General features: G+C 40.9%; 1 protein-coding gene across 1 annotated transcript in view; it reads left to right on the forward strand.

Annotated features, from left to right (window-relative positions):
* The window catches only part of TMEM170B (transmembrane protein 170B), a 65,963-nt gene that overhangs the window by 29,828 nt on the left and 16,233 nt on the right, over positions 1-19,902 (forward strand). The window lies entirely within an intron of this gene.

The raw sequence follows: 19,902 nt of genomic DNA on the forward strand, positions 1-19,902 counted from the left end.
CTGACACTTTTTGTTTACATGAAAATTTTTTTTTTTTTTGCAAGAAAATTACTTTGAACCCCCAAACATTATATATTTTTTTAAAAGCAAATGCCCTACAGATTAAAATGGTGGGTGTTTCATTTTTTTTTTTTCACACAGTATTTGCGCAGCAATTTTTCAAACGCATTTTTTGGGGAAAAAACACACTTTTTAAAATTTTAATGCACTAAAACACACTATATTGCCCAAATGTTTCATGAAAAAAAAAAGATGATCTTAGGCCGAGTACATGGATACCAAACATGACATGCTTTAAAACTGCGCACAAACGTGCAGTGGCGACAAACTAAATACATTTTTAAAAGCCTTTAAAAGCCTTTACAGGTTACCACTTTAGATTTACAGAGGAGGTCTACTGCTAAAATTACTGCCCTCGATCTGACATTCGCGGTGACACCTCACATGCATGGTGCAATTGCTGTTTACGTTTGACGCCAGACCGACGCTTGCGTTCGCCTTTGCGCGAGAGCAGGGGGGGACAGGGGTGCTTTTTTTTTTTTTTTTTCTTTATTATTTTTTTGTTTTTTTATCTTATTTTTAAACTGTTCCTTTCATTTTTTTTTTTAAATCATTTTTATTGTTATCTCAGGGAATGTAAATATCCCCCATGATAGCAATAGGTAGTGACAGGTACTCTTTTTTGAAAAAATTGGGGTCTATTAGACCCTAGATCTCTCCTCTGCCCTCAAAGCATCTGACCACACCAAGATCGGTGTGATAAAATGCTTTCCCAATTTCCCAATGGCGCTGTTTACATCCGGCGAAATCTAAGTCATGAAATGCTCGTAGCTTCCGGTTTCTTAGGCCATAGAGATGTTTGGAGCCACTCTGGTCTCTGATCAGCTCTATGGTCAGCTGGCTGAATCACCGGCTGCATTCTCAGGTTCCCTGTTGAGACAGGAGAGCCAGAGAAAAACACGGAAGATGGTGGTGGGGGGGGGCATTCCCTCCCACTGCTTGTAAAAGCAGTCTAGAGGCTAATTAGCCACTAGGATTGCTTTTACATGAAAGCCGACCGCTGGCTGAAAAGAATGATACCAAGATGATACCTAAACCTGCAGGCATCATTCTGGTATAACCACTCAAAGTCGTGAATGGCGTACCTGAAGACAAAAAAATGGTTAACAATAAAACACAGTAAACGGTAAAGTATAAAAAATTGCATACCTGAAAAGCAAACATGATAAAACATAATAACAATAAAGCATTGCAGAATAGAATACAGTAAAAAAGAGAAGAACAATAGAGAGAGAATAGAGAGAGAGAGAACAATAAAACGACAACTATTTTTTTTTATTTTATATATATTTTTTTTTTTTTTTTTTTTTTTACACTTTTTTTTGTAACTAACTTTTATAACTGTAACCGGTTCCAGGTTCGGGTCTCTCAAAATGCGATGGCATCTTGGGAGACCCTGTAAAAGTGTGCCTAGTCTGTGCAGTGCTGTACCCTACGCTAATACTCAACTAGTGAATGGTAGTGTTCAAAACATTCACCAATGCAAAGACCAGGATTGTCAGGACAGGAGGGACAATAATAGTGGGTGTCACGCCTATATCCGCGCTTGCTGCAGACACAACATCTTTTTTGGGGGGTTCGTTGGGTAGGGGTACTCGGGAGGACATAAAGAAAATGCCTCTCATGCAGCCGACTGCATATGGTTGGGGATGTGAATGGGGGAAGTACGGGCGCTGCAGAAGTGGTGGGTTCCCAATTAGGATTGGCGAATGCAGCAGGAAGGGCATTATGGGCACGACGGGCCTGTGTTTGTCTTTTTGGTGGCAGCGGGACACTACTTGTGCTTGCCACCTCACCAGCTTGAACTGCATTTATGGGACTCGCCACGTCACCAAGTGTTACTGCAGTGCTGGTTTGACTACGACCGGGGTGTACTAGGCCGCTGGTGCTTGCCAGTTCACCAAAACGCTACCAAAAAAACTGTTAGCGATCGCAGGGATCAGGCCTGACTCTGCGAACGCTGCAGTTATGCGTTTAGTGTTTTGTAAGTGTCAGTGATCGATCGATACTGCACTTGGGTGGGCTGGGCTGGGCCGGGCGGAGGGGCAAAACGCAGGTGCTAGCAGGTATCTGGGCTGATTCCATTAACACTGCGTTTTTGGGAACCCTAAACTGCTGGGGACGCTAGTATAGATCTGATCGGATCAGATATTGATCTGTTCAGATACTATACCACTAAGGGAGGCGTATGCTGCGTGCGTGGGTGTTAGCGGTACTGGCGTTAACCTGACGCTGCTTGGGACTGGTGCTTGCCAGTTCACCAAAACGCTACCAAAAAAACTGTTAGCGATCGCAGGGATCAGGCCTGACTCTACGAACGCTGCAGTTATGCGTTTAGTGTTTTGTAAGTGACAGTGATCGATCGATACTGCACTTGGCTGGGCTGGGCTGGGCCGGGCGGAGGGGCAAAACGCAGGTGCTAGCAGGTATCTGTGCTGATCCCGCTAACACTGCGTTTTTGGGAACCCTAAACTGCTGGGGACACTAGTATAGATCTGATTGGATCAGGTATTGATCTGTTCAGATACTATACCACTAAGGGAGGCGTATGCTGCGTGCGTGGGTGTTAGCGGTACTGGCGCTAATCTGACACTGTCTAGGGTGACGCATATCACCGCCGGGCGATCGGGGGGCTAAACCTTTATTTGGTAATAAACGGCGGGTGCCCTGACACTATAAAAAATAAAAGAACTAACCAGCGTCACCCGTAACACTTATATGGTATTCAGTGGTGAAAGGGTTAACTAGGGGGCAATCAAGGGGTTAAAACATTTATTAGATAGTATATGGGGGTCCCTGTCGCTATAAAACGCTGACGGCAAACCTAAATATTTACGTCCCTAACTAGCGTCACCAGTGACACTAATACAGCGATCAGAAAAATGATTGCTTTGCGACACTGGCGACGGGGGGTGATCAAGGGGTTAAAACTTTATTAGGGGGGGTTAGGGGGGTACCCTAGACCTAAAGGGGGCTAACAGTAACTGTCCTAACACAGTAACTATCACAAACTGACACCATGCAGTAATCAGAAAAAAAAAAAAAAACTGCTTGGTGTCAGTGTGACGGGGGGGGGGGGGGTGATTGGGGGGTGATCAGGGGGGGATCGGGGGTGTTTTGTGTGCCTGGCATGTTCTACTGAGTGTGTGTAGTGTTTGTGCACTCACATTACAGTCTTCTCTCCTCGGCGCCGGAACGGAAAATACCGAGCCGAGGAGAGATGACATCATTTCCTTTGCTGCTGTTTAGCATACAGCAGCAAAGGAATGTTCTGATTGGCCGGCGGCGATCGTGAGGGGGGGGGCCACGAATGGATGGCCTCCCCCTCACCTCCGATCGCCGGGGGACAAAAGAGGACCGGGGTCCGTATATGTACGTGATTCTGCCTGCCCGTGCCACCTTGCCGACGTACATCGGCGTGAGGCGGTCCTTAAGTGGTTAACATGTTTCGCCGGGACGGCTTCATCAGGAAAAAGGATGAGGATATTTAATTGATAAATGTAAAAAACATGATATGCTCAACCTTAGATGTCTAAACAAAAAAGAAAAACAGAAATTAGTATATCACATTACAAAAGATTTAACAAAGTATAACTTGCACAAACATGGCTACAATATACCCACAAAGCCAAAGAACCCCCCCTAGAGCACATACAGCCCCCTAAGATGAGAAAAAAAAAGAAAAACCAACCCCTCCAAACCACAAACACCCCAAACGCACAAACACCATACCTCATAAATGAGACCCAGAATGAGTGCAGCTGGGAGAATTCCCACAAAGGCCCCAATGACCTGCATCCAGACCAGTCCAGAACATGCCAGATCTCCCGTAGGGGGGGATGTGTATATTATATTCTTAAAACTGTCATATAGAGGTATGACCATACCTGCAAAGTATATCACATATTGTAATAAAAATACATCATTTAAGGATAAAGAGAGCACAAGTCCATAACAGAAACTGGTAAATGAACTGTACTCACCATGATCCTGTTAAATAGAGATATTTAATATGCCTTAGAAATGCAGTAAATACTCTAATTAGATCGTATGATGGTTTTTAACCATATCCTTAGGATGTTAATCAAGCTGTATGAGGTTTATCATATAAGTATGTGATCACTACAAATGTCTAAACATTGGCTACGCTTAAAATTAATCTGTGCTTTAACTATGAAGGGCAAAGCAACAGGTGCAAATAAATTCCCCTTGTCCCCCCCAACAACGGTCTTCTCATGGTGACAACATCCCGGCACTGCAGTCTTCTAGAGCCTGAGAGTACCCTGCCACTTGCCAGCCAATGGACAATGTGCACCTCACCTAAGCAACAACATGGACTCCCAAAAAAGGACTCTACCACTCTGCTGTGAGGAATAAAACAAGATTTTAGCACATCACATGAACAGGGATTTAGGTAAGTAGAAGAGGCTTTTAGAGAAGGGTTTTTATTTTTCTATGTATAAGCTAATATGGTAATTAGATTAGGCTTAGAGGAAGGGAGTACCCAGAGAAGAGCTTTAAAACAATACAAAGTCTGCGCAGACTTAAATTACTGATTAATAACAGAAACCTTGGTATGCTGCACTATAAACATTGCCCAAACATTTTTTTTCTTTAATAGCAAAACCGTTGTAGGATGAAGTAGGTGTGGGCTCCATACCAGCCCCCCTTGTCTTAAGGACCAAAACCTGATTTATGTTTTGCACCAGGGTTGAAAGCAATTTAGCTATTTAATTATCTGATTGGGAAAGGGTTAATTAAAAAGTTATCACTGAATTGTAAACCTATTTTAACATCTCCTACCATAGTAATCTTTGTGTCTAAAAAGATTCACGGCAACCCATGCATTCCATTGCTAGTGATGAGTTCTGGGTTCACTGCTGCTATGAGTTTTGGAGCGGCTACCTGTCAAAACCAGGTACCCGCTCCCCCAAAAGGTGGCAATTGGGACAGCAAAGGGGGGAGGGGGCAGACAAGCAGAGCTTCCCCTTTTGGGTGGAGCTCTGCTTTAAGTCAGCTGGCTTATAAGGGCCAATAAGGGAGGATTTGGATAAGTCAACCTCCGCATTATAAACTGGAGAGGTCACAGCAGCCATATTGGCAACATGCTTCATCTGTAGGGCATTCTCATGACAAACTTTATAGAGAGAAATTACATCTTGCAAGCACTGGCAGGTCTGGTAAAGTTGATGTAAACCCTTACTGAATGTCATGTAGATAAGCGCTGTGGTAGTAAACCACATCAAAAAATAAAATAAAAATTGGCACCAGGCAGTTTAGGTCATAATGTGCTAGTACTGTATGCATTGCATACTAGCACATCATGACAGACTTAAGTACCTGAAAACAAAGCCCTTCAATGGCGTGCTGTCCCCGCTAAAGGCGCTTCCATCATCACCCGGTCTACCTTCCGGCATGCACACGGGAGTCACTGTTTATAACACGGTCCTGAAGGAATGGCACAGGTATGCCATTCCTTCAGAGCGCATGCTCCGGTGACTTCATCGGCTGCATCTAAAGTAAATATGCACTGTTTAGGAGATATTTACTGTACCTATAGGTAAGCCTTATTACAGGCTTACCTATAGGTAAAAATCATACAAGGGGGTTTACTCCCACTTTAATGCTCCTGATGTCCTGCATCCTCTTCCTGTCTACATACACTATAGTGATAACAGGCTGCATGTGTTCTTTCACAGGGCATATTTCCTAATTGTTACTTGCTGCAATTGTTTTTGTTTTTGTTTTTATCACAGGCCTTTTTTGTAAAGGTGACAACAGTGAAATATGACTTGGCAGTGTGCATCAACACAGCAGCTTATAATTTCCTTTGGAAGAGTCTGTAAAAGGGTGATTTTCATGCAGGATGTTTTAGGAGACAGAAGCAGAGTGTTGTAACTGCAGAACATAAAGCATACCAACTTTGTGAGATGGGAATGAGAGACACCTATTACCAAAAGTATGTAGGCATAGGATACACCGCCTGCCACACCCCCTTTAAGGACAATTATACAACAACAAAAAAAGATTAATTAATCCCACAAGCGTTTTTTTAACCAATACTGCTTCTTTATGTTGGCTTTTGAAATTTACAAATGCAACAATTTAGAAATTGGATGAAAGGTTTAGCACTGGGAAACACTTTTTGAAAGATAAAAAGTGCATTTACTATACAGCTATATAGATCAGACCAAAATGAGGGATAAATGAGGAGAAAAGAAGGACAGGAAGACTTTGTTCCAAATCAGGGACAGCCCCTCAAAACATTTGGGAGCTATGCATAAAGTGTGCAAACAAGGACCTTTATATATTGTCATAGCATAACATAAAGTGCTTGAACAAGAATTGTTTATATCAGTTTTCACTGCATAACACAAAGTGCCCAAACAATGAAATGAAAGCTAGCGATTAAGAAAAAAATAATTGCCAAGTGATATATCGTGTCAAAGCTTATATGAGATTTTAAGTGATTGGGTTTTTCAGCTGTCAACACCTTAGCTATTTTTTCCATTAGTTGGGGTCTTTCCTCTTTTATTTTAGAATATATTTTTTGAGTTTTGGAAGATTAGAGCACATCAGGCATTTGTTGCTGAGAGACCATTCAAGGGATGCCTTTTTTTTTACAATACCTCACTGTATCCTTTGAATAAAAAATGTAAAAACTGTGCACCCAAAACATCGCACACCCTCACCGCAGATGCACTGCAACCCCCTGCCAAATCTCCCTACACCAAATTGTTCAAAAATATGTGGTCAGAAAAAAAGAAGATAGGTTATCAGTCTCAGGGAAATATTTATGAAATAGTTAATCTGACACTCCCCAAACATTAAAGAGGTTGTAAACCTCTCTGTGGAAGTTGTACCTATAGGTAAGCCTAGAATAAGGTACTGTAAATATCTCCTAAACTTGCACCGTTTAGGAGATATTACCTTTGTTTTGTGCCGATGATGTCATCGAAGCATGCCCCCCGTGCCGTTTCTTCAGGCGTGAGTGTCGTGTCTGCCGGCTCCCGTGCACATGTGTGGGAGTGACGTCACGCAGTCACAGAGCTGGAGTCCACGGCCCCAGAAAGGAAGAGGGGCAAACTTGGATGCGGCCTGCAGTGGGGACAGTGTGGGCTTCGTTTGCAGGTAAGGGTCACATAATGTTTTAGTATGCGATGCATACTAGCACATTATGCATAAAAGCATAAAGACTATCAGTACCATTTGGTAGTCCTCTGTGATCCAGGTCTGATTTCAGCTCCTTATTTAGAAATCCGCTCATTGCACCACATGTCTTTGACATGTCATCTGCAGCAGGGCAGGCCATTACCTTGAGCACACATTACAGTAGGTCATGTTCAGCCAGTTTTACATCCTTGATACCTAGTAGTCTATCTTTTTATGTACATCCTTAGTGTCCCTGCCCGTATTTGCTTGACTGTGGCAAGGACAGCCTTTCGAGAAAAAAAGTGATAATAAAAATCTAATACAATAATAAAATTATTATACATATAAAAATATATGTTTTTTTAAAATAACATATATTTAAAAAAGAATTGCAGGTGGAAAATTTCCACTAGATATGAGAGCACTTGAGCAAAGTGGGGCTTAGAACTCTGGACTTGAGTGTGGTTATAGTGTAGCTTTTTTTTTTTTGCAGATGGCATCTGATGCCCGCTGTAGAGTCCCTCTTCTAGCATATCATTGCTCCCCCACCTGTGCCTCTCCTTTTGGAATGTCCTGCTTTCCCCCTCCTTGTCTTCTTGGTACAGTCTCACACATCATCTTTGTACTCTTACTGGGACCCAGCTTGCAAAAAGCCTTACACATAGAAAGAATCTGCTAAAAGTAAGTAATATTACTATTAGCAGATTCTACGTATGACTAGGGCTAATTGTCAAACTTCTGTAAAAAAGGCATTGGAATCTAAGCACTTCCACAGAAAGCCTCTGCCATTGACAAAAAATAAATACATTACAGTAGGGACAGGGTCCTGTTCACATGGCTTTGAGGGTATCATGCAAAATATAAAAACTTGTCAAATAACAGATTTAAGGGATGCCTTGGAATTGGCTAAGTTTGTGTTTTGGGATTTTCAGTTAAGATTCAGTGAAATCTCCGTGAATCAGGCTTGTGAAGATCGCCCATCACTATCACTACCTATTACATTAATTTGTTGACCAGTTACTACTTTGTGCATCTGCTTCAGAAAACCCATTTTAATGTTTTCAACTTTATCACAAGAATCTGTATGGAAAAAAAAGGAACCATAAAAAATCAAGTTAGCAGTTCCCACTTCCCAACATTTGTTGCACCTACACACTGTAAGTGCATGAATGTAATATCCTTGCATTGTAAAAGCAAAGATCAAGTGTGTGATTACAATGCATTTGTTGTATTTTTGATGCACTTAACATGCTAATATTATAAACGGATGAAAAGTGCTTTGCAAGTGTGAATGAGTGCTCACAGTATGTATGTACCTACATTATACAATTCATATAACTGCTAATAGAAGTCAAGTGCTTCAACTGGCACTGTAGGCTAATTCCAGATATAACTTTAGTGAACTGGCATTGGCGTTGACAATAGAATATTAACAATAAAGACAAACAAAAAAGAAAACAATATTTTTTTTCTTTACATTGTGCATATGTCCTCATTTAATATGTCAGGACATATGCCTGTGGTGTTGTACCTTAGGGTCAAAGAAACTGCCACTTGTGTAACAGTTATTACTGCCTTTTTGTTGCGTTGCTTGTGAATATTATTGCTATACTTATTGATCAGCTGTAAGTCTCCCAGCCAGGGTCTGCCTGACTAAAAATAACTGACCTAATTTTTCCTGTCAGACAGAAAACATGTGATCTCTGTCTATACATTGGGTCACATGGCAGAGCTTGAGAGTAGTATTTAATGAAAATAACAGTATATTTTGGTAATGATGATATGGTTCTGAAATCTAGGTGTTTTTTACCTGCATTCCCCGCATTAAGGTAAAAAACAACCCACTACTCCCTTCACGCAACTTTGACGGCCACATCATGCATGACTTAATTGTGGCTTGCTTGCAACTTCATTAGCAGAAGTAAATGTAAGTTACGATGAAGTAGTGCAGGAACCTTTTTCTAAGTAACCGCGACTTGAGTCGCACAGATTAGAATGGTTACATAGTCGTTACATAGTAGGTAAGGTTGAATAAAGACAAATGTCTATCCAGTTCAACCTGTGTAGGTGCACATGTGTCAGTGTCTATAATTATTTCCCATATCCCTGTATAGTGTGTTCTTTAAGATGCACATCTAAGAGTCTCTTAAAAATATCCATACTCCCCGCTGCCACCACCAATTGCGGAAGAGCGTTCCACATCCTTATTGCCCTGACAGTGAATAACCCCCTACACAGTTTAAGGTTAAACCACTTCTCCTACAATCTCATTGTGTGGCCCTGTGTCCTCTCACACTCCTTGTAAAGGAATCGTTTTTTTCCTATGCTGTGATCGCCATTGAGGTATTTGTAAATTGCTATCATGTCCCCTCTCAAGGATTGTTTCTCCAGCGAGAATAAGATTAGTGTTTGCAGTCGTTCCTTATAATTGAGGTCCTCCAGTCGCCATATTAGTTTTGTTGCCCTTCTTTGGACTTTCTCCAGTTCCAGAACATCCCTTCGGAGGACTGATGACCAGAACTGGACAGAATAATCCAGATGTGGTCTAACCAGAGTTTTATAAAGTGGTAGGATTATAGTTCTATCTCTGGAGTATATCCCCTTTTTTATGCATGCTAATATTCTGCCGGCTTTGGTAGCTGCAGCTTGACATTGCATGCTATTGCTCAATCTGTCATCTACTAGGGCCCCAAGATATTCCTCCATTCTTGATTCCCCCAGTGGTTCCCCCCCTACTGAGTAGTTTGCATTTATGTTTTTCGCCCCCAAGTGCATTACTTTACGTTTCTCTACATTAAACCTCATTTGCCATGTAGTTGCCCACTCCATTATTTTGTTCAGGTCTATCTGTAAAATTTCTACATCCTGATGTGAAGTTATTGCCCTGCTTATTTTTGTGTCGTCTGCAAATACTGAGGTTGAGCTATTTTTCCCATCCTCTATATTATTTATGAATACATTGAATAGAATTGGTCCCAAGACAGAACATTGGGGTACCCCACTTACCACTCCAGACCAGTCTGAGTACATGTTATTTATCACTACCCTTTTGACATGCCCCTGTAACCAGTTTTTTATCCAAGAACAAACCTTATGGTCCATGCCTGCGGGTCTCAGCTTGTAGATTAAGCGCTTATGGGGGACTTTATCGAATGCCTTTGCAAAATTCAGGTACACTAAATCCACAGGCCTTCCCCTGTCTAGATGGTTTATTGCAGTTAATGGGGTGCGACTTGTCATGCAACTTTGAAATGTCAAGTCACATGACAAGTCGTGGCAGTGTGAACTGAGCCTAAGGCTGGGTTCACACTTATGCGAATTGGATGCCGGTTTTCCCGCATTCAATTCGTATGAGAGGAGAGCATGCCTGGCTCTCAATGGAGCCGGTTCACACATCTCTGGGGTGGCCGCGGTCCACATTGGAAAAGGGTCCTGTGTGTCTTTGGGTCCATTTCAGGTCTGAATTCAGGCAAAAATTCGGACCTTATTCGCACCTGAATTGGTGTACAGGGATGCACCGGACCCCTGCTGTGAGCCACGGCTGTAGCTAGTGTGAACCCAGTCTAAAACAGGGGAATACCAAAACACAATCACATAAATAAAATATACCAGACTACTGTGGTAGCACAGGCCTATTGATTCATGTGAAGTATTTACTTTAAACTTTATTTTAATATTCTAACTTTGAATACATCTATACAGTACCTGTACGAAGACACAAATAAACAAATACACAGTAAAATCATTCAAAATATTTTTTTTAAACGTATCTGAGTTAGATATCGGCCACCTGTCAACACTGCAATAAAGCACTTGGAGAGGTAGGGTCAGCACTCTGAGACATTTGGGCTTTATTACATTGTGTATTAGTGTCAGTCAACACTGTGTACATGCTTACAAGAGAGTTGAACACAGGTATGATGTCATCAGTGTATCACTGCTTCCTTACTGTCCATTTAAAGGATGGGCTGGGTTCCAAAAAAAGCTGTATTGGTTAGCTGCAGTATAATCTACAAAGGCATAAGGCATGGATGTGCTGTCTGGCAGGGGTACTTGGATCACAAAACTGCCTGAACAGAATTACAAGTAATTTTGCAGGTAAAAAAATTCACAGATGGTTTTTTGACTGTATTCAACTATCTGTCTGGAGTCCATCTTTAAACATTTGCTGTTTCTGTTCCTCTCTTTTTTATGAGCTAAGCATGTCAGTAGGAAAAGAATTGTACAATTTTCCAGAAAATCATAAAATCACATTTTGGTATTTAAATATATTTGGTATTTAAAGTGTTACTAAACATAGGTTTCTGCATTCATGATATCCGGTCTCCCACAGTACACAGATCATGAAAATGTATTTATTTTAATAAATATAAACTGCTAAATACTTTTTCTCATCAGCACTATATATCAGTTTTGTGGCTCCTATCAGTTTCTGGTAAAGCTTGGAGGAATTTTAATACTGCCCTGAGCTTTCCTATCAGGATCCAGGGCCCCTGACCCTCTGTCTGGACAGTGCTGATTGGCCCTGTGATGATCCCATGCACTCTCCCAAGAAAAAAAAAATCTCTCTAGCAATACACACCAAACTGAGCATGTGTAGCCTGACTCCAAAGGCTGTGTATTATCCAGACCTGTTCTGCAGTCAGTGGAAGGAGGGGAGGATCTATGCATACAGATTCAAACAGCATTTTTACACAATGCAGAGGATTAACCCCTTAGGTCCCTCAGTGAGTATAACAAGCATGCTTTACTGCATATACAGACTGATTTTACTGTTGTGGATTTAGTAACACTTTAAGTATTTTGTTTTAATGTAGTCCTATGTAACAAGGTCAGGGACTAGCGTTGCTGGAGCTGAGGGACTCTCCTAGCTGCCAGGGGAAGAACTCCTCCAGTGAGAGTGGGGGGGAAGCGAAGGAAAAGGATAGACAGATTCTGGTGGTAGGGGACTCAATTCTTAGAAGGACAGAGAGACAGATTACTGGGAGGGGCTGGGGAAGACCCGGCTGTCATGGTGCGCGTTGGCACCAATGACAAAGTCAGAGGCAGATGGAGTGTCCTAAAGAACGATTTTAGGGACTTAGGAGCTAAATTGAGGAAAAGGACCTCCAAAGTAGTATTCTCAGGAATACTATCGGTACCTCAAGCCACACCAGAAAGGCAGAGGGAGATTAGGGAAGTAAACAAGTGGCTGAGGAGCTGGTGTAGTAAGGAGGGGTTTCGGTACCTAGAGAACTGGGCCGAATTCTCAGTAGGTCACCAGTTCTATAGAAGGGACGGACTGCACCTAAATGGGGAGGGTGCAGATCTGCTGGGAGTGAGGATGGCCAAAAAGTTAGAGGGGTTTTTAAACTAGGCGACGGGGGGGAGGGTCCAGAGGTAGAGATAGTCAGCAATGAACATATTCCAGAGGGTAGTATTGGGGGCATTATTGGTAGGTTGAATAAAGCACATAAACCCGAGGTAATTATGGTAACAAGTCCTATTTGCATTCTCGGAACACTCAATAAGAGGACGGTATGCGACCGGTCTAAACTATGTGGCATGTTCACCAATGCCAGGAGCCTGGTGGACAAGATGGGTGAACTAGAGATAGTGTTGAACGAGGAGGATTTAGATTTTGTGGGAATTTGTGGTTCAACAGCTCTCATGATTGGCTGGCAACCAATCAAGGGTATTCCCTTTATCGCAGGGATAGAGAGGGTAAAAAAGGGGGAGGGGTATGTCTATATATCACGAAGTGATATATGTACGAAGTACAAATGAATGTGAGAGATGACATCAATAAGGGAGCTAGGGAGGAGGTGGAATCCTTATGGGTAGAGCTCCAAAGGGATGAAGCTAAGAGGAAAATAACACTGGGAGTATGCTATAGGCCCCCTAACCTGAGGGAGGAGGGGGAGACAGACCTCCTATCACAATTTGGATTAGCAGCAAGGATGGGAAGTGTTATCATAATGGGGGATTTTAATTATCCAGACATAGACTGGGCGGAGGGAACCATGCATTCATCTAAGGCTCGCCAGCTCCTAAATGTCTTGCAGGACAATTTCATGGGTCAGATGGTAGACGCACCAACTAGAAATAAGGCATTATTAGGTCTACTGATTACCAATAATACAGACTTGATCACGGATGTGGAAATACGGGGCAATTTAGGAAACAGCAATCACAGGTCAATTGGCTTCAGCATAAATCACACAAGGGGAACACAAAGACACTGCATTTCAAAAGAGCCAACTTCCCTAAACTACGAACCTTGCTAGAAGATATAAATTGGGATAAAATCTTAGAAACAAAGAACACGGAGGAGAGATGGGTTTGCTTTAAGAGCATATTAACCACTTAAGGACCAGCCTCGTTTTGGATTTTAGGTGTTTACATGTTTAAAACAGGTTTTTCTGCTAGAAAATTACTTAGAACCCCCAAACATTATATATGGTTTTTCTTCTAACACCCTAGAGAATAAAATGGCGGTCATTGCAATACTTTGTTTTGCACCGTATTTGTGCAGCGGTCTTAAAAGCGCACTTTTTTTGGAAAAAATTCACTTTTTTGAATAAAAAAATAAGACAACAGTAAAGTTAGCCCATTTTTTTTTTATATTGTGAAATATAATGTTACGCCAAGTAAATTGATACCCAACATGTCACGCTTGAAAATTGTGCCCGCTCGTGGTATGGCGTCAAACTTTTACCCTCAAAAATCTCCATAGGCGACGTTTAAAAAATTCTACAGGTTGTATATTTTGCGATACAGAGGAGGTCTAGGGCTAGAATTATTGCTCTCGCTCTACCGGTCGCTGCGATACCTCACATGTGTGGTTTAACCACCGTTTTCATATGCGGGCGCTACTCGCGTATGCGTTCACTTCTGCGCGCGAGCTCGTCGGGACAGGGGGGTTTTAAAAAAAAAATTTTATTTCTTTTATTTATTTTACAATATTTTATTTATTTTTACACTGTTTTAAAAAAAAAAAATGGTGTCACTTTTATTCCTATTACAAGGAATGTAAACATCCCTTGTAATAGAAAAAAGCATGGCAGGACCTCTTAAATATAAGATCTGGGGTCAAAAAGACCTCAGATCTCATATTTACACTAAAATGCAATAAAAAAAAAAAAAAAAAAAAAAAAGTAATTTAGAAAAATGACATTTGAAAAAATGTGCCTTTAAGAGGCGTGGACGGAAGTGACGTTTTGACGTCGCTTCCGCCCAGCAGTAAAATGGAGACGAGTGAGCGCCATCTTGGCCTCACTCGTCTCCAGACAAACCATGGAAGAGGACGTGATCGCCTCCGCCTCTACCGACGGCTCCGGTAAGCGGCGGAGGGCACCGGATCGTGGCAGGAGGGGGGGGCCCTCTCCCACCACCGATAAAAGTGATCTCGCGGCGAATCCGCCGCAGGGACCACTTTTATCTGACAGCCGGCCGCCGCACGAAAACGGGGATACCGGGGTTATGGCAGCTAGCAATGGAGCAATGGAGAAGGCCTTTAAAAAATACAAGGCTGAGAGATTATCATGGGTATTTAGACTTTACAAAGAATGCAACAAGATATGTAAGGGTACAATTAAGGTGGCTAAGATGGAATACGAAAGACACGTAGCAGAGAAGAGCAAAAAAAAATCCCAAGAAATGTTTTAAGTATATAAACAGTTAAAAAGAAGGACAGACCATATTGGCCGCATAAAGAATGAGGAAGGACATCTGGTTACAAAGGATGGGGAGATGGTGAAGGTATTGAGTAGGTAAGACCCTCACCATGCCAACATCCAAAATATATATTTAAGGATTGACCAAGTCAAAAAATTAATGGACTTTAATGAGAGAGAGAATCAGTAAAAATGTATAAATTGTATTACAACATAGTTAAAAAACATATAAACAACATACAAACAACACCTTGTATGGACACAGTTACCAGTTACCCAATAATGCAGTTATAGAGGACTGGACCTATGGTACAAAGATTAATTTAATACTGTATCAAGGTAAAATAAAAATTTCTGATCCAGTAATGCCTCCAAAAACTTGCTCGTCGACGCGTACCACTAAAATATTAGCTTCCTCAGGACAGATACTGGGTAGGTGTCGGTATATTTAAAAACAAGAAAGTACATGTATAAGTATTCAATGTAGTATATATCTATATTAGTATTAATTATGATTGTTACAACATTTCTCCAGGAGGAGTACATATACACAGAGACTAATTACGTATAAACATAACAACGTGTAAGCTTACCTGGTAAACTTGTGGCTCAAGGTGTGGGAGAACTTGACCAAACTGACAAACAGCCGAAAAAATTAGATTGCATATGTGTGTCTAAAGCAGTGGGATACACATATATCATGTGGTCTATAGTAGATACCACTAAATAAACAAGAAACAACAAACATATGCATTATAGATTAAGGTGCTACTATAAAAGTCCCCCAATTCAAAGACCGATCTATATTAGACTTAGCTCTCACTTGGTATGTAGTAGTCATGTATAGGTATTTGACTATAAATCACACACAGCGCTAAGTGGTCACAAATTACTACTATATGCGTGTTCAATACAATATCTAAAAATAAACCAAGTCAATAATCAGATATTGACTCTTTAGATCGGGTATATAAGGTGAAGGTATTGAATTTATTCTTCTCCTCAGTGTTCACAAGGGAATCGGGGGGCTTCAGTAACTAAGACTGCATTGTTTGTCCTCATGACACATCACAGGAAGCTCCCTCATGGCTAACAGAGGACAGAATTAGAAATAGACTTGGGAAAATTTACATTAATAAATCACTGGGACCAGATGGCTTGCACCCGAGGGTACTTAGGGAACTCAGTCAAGTAATCACCAGACCATTGTTCCTAATTTTTACTGACAGTCTACTGACTGGAATGGTACCAGCTGATTGGATAAAAGCCAATGTAGCACCAATATTTACAAAAAGGGCCAAAATACATCCCTGGGAATTACAGACCAGTTAGCCTTACATCAATAGTATGCAAGCTCTTGGAGGGGATGATAAGGGACTATATATAAGATTTTAGTAATGAAAATGGTATCATTAGCAGTAATCAACATGGATTCATGAAGAATCGTTCTTGCCAAACCAATCTATTAACCTTCTATGAGGAGGTGAGCTGCCATCTAGATAAAGGAAGGCCCGTAGACTTGGTGTATCTGGATTTTGCAAAAGCATTTGACACAGTTCCCCATAAATGTTTACTGTACAAAGTAAGGTCCGTTGGCATGGACCATAGGGGGGGTAAATGGATTGAAAACTGGCTACAAGGGTGAGTTCAGAGGGTGGTGATAAATGGGGAGTACTCGGAATGGTTAGGGGTGGGAAGTGGGGTCCCCCAGGGTTCTGTGCTGGGACCAATCCTGTTTAATTTGTTCATAAATGACCTGGAGGATGGGGTAAACAGTTCAATCTCTGTATTTGCACACAACACTAGGCTAAGCAGGGCAATAACTTCTCCGCAGAATGTGGAAACCTTGCAAGAAGATCTAAACAAATTAATGGTGTGGGCAACTACATGGCAAATGAGGTTCAATGTAAAAAAATATAAAATAATGCATTTGGGTGGCAAAAATATGAATGCAATCTACTCACTAGGGGGTGGACCTCTGGGGGAATCAAGGATGGAAAAGGACCTGGGGGTCCTAGTAGATGATAGGCTCAGCAATGGCATGCAATGCCAAGCTGCTGCTAACAAAGCAAACAGAATATTGGCATCCATTAAAAAGGGGATTAACTCCAGGGATAAAGCAATAATTCTCCCACTCTACAAGACTCTGGAAGGATGTGCAATGGAGCGAGTACATAGAAGGGCAACAAAGCTAATAAAGGGTCTGGAGGATATTAGTTATGAAGAAAGGTTGCAAGGACTGAACTTATTCTCTCTGGAGAAGAGACGCTTAAGAGGGGATATGATTTCAATTTACAAATACCATACTGGTGACTCCACAATAGGGATAAATCTTTTTTGAGGAAGGGAGTTTAATAAGACACGTGGCCACTCATTAAAATTAGAAGAAAAGAGGTTTAACCTTAAACTGCATAGAGCGTTCTTTACTGTGCGGCAAGGATGTGGAATTCCCTTCCACAGGTGGTGGTTTCAGCGGGGGGGCATCAATAGTTTCAAAAAATGATTAAATAAGCACCTGAACGACCGCAACATACAGGGATATACAATGTAATACTGACATATAATCACACACATGGGTTGGACTTGATGGACTTGTATCTTTTCAACCTCACCTACTATGTAACTATGTAAGTACATTCAGTGTAAAAGTCACTGATACCGGGGCTCTCAAATTAATTCGCTAGTTTAGCTATCTATAATACTGTATATATATACAGTATATATCTTATTCTAGGGTTTGTTTTTCACCAAGTTTCATAGAATATATCTCATAGAGATGAGTCATGTACCAGAAATATTATATATATATCCTGTCATGAACTCAACAGTCTGTGAAATGTGATGACTGATAATAATTAGAGGTGACTATTTTTTAGAGCTAAAACTGTTTTGATCATATATATATATATATATAGAGATTTGCAAGATAGAAAATGTCTAAACTTATTTTTAAACATAGTAATGTGCAGTTAACTGTAAGTCCTTTTAGTTTGTATGGATTCTCTGCATATTAGCTGAAATGTCAAGGCAGACAGAAACATGGAGATGCCTTCACTACATAAATCACAGAGGAGAGAATAGCCATGTATGACATGTTCAAATCTGTGTTGCTCTGTATGTTCCATACCCAACAGTTAGAAATGTATGAAACTTAAATCACACATTAGACTTAATTCATCAGGCTTTAATGCTCAGGATAAAAATCATCATATTCATTTTAGACGTGACTGTAATTTTCAAATCTGATCCTTAAAGTAATAATAAACTCAGAGTACCATGACCCCAGCACCTATAGTATACTTACCCCACTGTAGTTGTTTTGGGGTTTTGATCACTTTGTTGGTACCATTTGCTCTTATGGTTTTGTTCTCATGGATATGACTTTAACAACCAGATATGTTTCTTTTTTTCGTTTTTGTAAACACACTCTTGATACCTTTTAATATGGTTACTCTTGTACTCTTTTCAATAAAAGTACCAAATATATCATCCTCTTTTGCCACAATATAATGATACATGTACTGTATATATAGCAGCAAAAAATTGCCCCAAATACCTTGTAGAAGAGTTCATACAGCACTGTCATGTGAATCTCTCAATCAGTCCCAACAGCATATTGAGATCTGTAGGAGGAGCTAGGAAGCAGAAAGGCTTTCCTCCATATGTGCACAACACCACCTAGTGATGTTGTGGTCAGGTGTTAAATAAAAAAATATTACCTGCCAAAGACTGGCAGCGGGGTTCTCTGAAGGAGCTGCTGGCAATTACAATGTATAAACACAAACCCCAATCTTGTTTAATTTATCTCATGCTGGACACCGAGCAGTAAGAGGAATCTGTCAATCATCCCTGCTAGATCTGCCCCGCTCGATGATGAGGTTGTGATTTGTGCAGGGATGGGGAGGCAGAGTGGACATGTGTGTTAACATGCTTAAGCCACTCCAATGTTTGATGCAGGTAGTCATGTGGGCGACTCTCAGAGGAAAAGGTGAAATGAGTGGAATCCACTGGAAGAGCATGCACAATGGAGTTGGCAATGGTACAGACAGAAAATTGGCTGTAATTTTGTTGCCACCTACAATGAGGGATTGAAAAGACATGGCAGGATCAACTAGGTATTTCATAATGTAGAGGACATGCACAATTCTAAGCTTGTAATAAATGGTACAATACCTATTTTTAAAGCTATTTACGCTTAGGAATTTTTTTGCTTTAATTACACTTTAAAATCTACGTTCACCTTTTCCAGAAAATAGCCTATGCAATCTAGTAGGTTTAAAAGATCTGTGCAGCTTTCTAAAATGTTCATTCATTTTAATGTTGGTTTTCTGAGCCCTAAAAAAAATGTTGAAACTCTGCCTGAACTCCATAAGTAACCCATGTCCTGTGGCTGAAACAGAAGATATACCAAAAAACAACCTATATAGTCAAGGGGCCCCAGTAGATGTTAAAAAAACTGCGCCACTTTGTAAAATATTCATTCATTTTAATATCATACCTGTAAGCCAGTTTGCCCCCAGAAGCCTGACCCAACAACTCCCAGTAAGCAATGCCCTCATCCTGCCCTTTTGCACCTGTAATGCTGTATGAGTGAGCAACCAACTGTTTTCAGGAACTAGCAACAAGGCAAGACTTGGGGATTACTAACTGGGAGTTTTTCAGCCAGGCCTCTTTGGTGGGGGGACAAAATAGCCTATATGTATGACAATAAAATAAATGATCATTTTACAAAGCAGCACAGTTTTTGTAATACCTACTGGGGCCTCTCGGCTGTATAGGCTGGTTTTTGGAAAAGGTGAACTTAGGTAAGTCTTCTGTTTCAGGAACAGGAGATGGGTTACTGATACAGTTAAGGCAGAGTTCCAACAGTCTTGCATGGAAACTAGACACTGGAAACTATTGACACATTTTACATTCAGCTAACTGATAGAAAACATTAAATCTGGATTGGGAGAAACACAGAGGCTGCAATTTCTCTCCTTACTTTCTATAAATGCTAATTGGCTAATAGGCATCAGTTCTCTTTTCAACATTG

The sequence above is a fragment of the Aquarana catesbeiana genome, linkage group LG05 (genome assembly GCF_042186555.1).
Source record: "Aquarana catesbeiana isolate 2022-GZ linkage group LG05, ASM4218655v1, whole genome shotgun sequence".
NCBI lineage: Eukaryota > Metazoa > Chordata > Amphibia > Anura > Ranidae > Aquarana > Aquarana catesbeiana.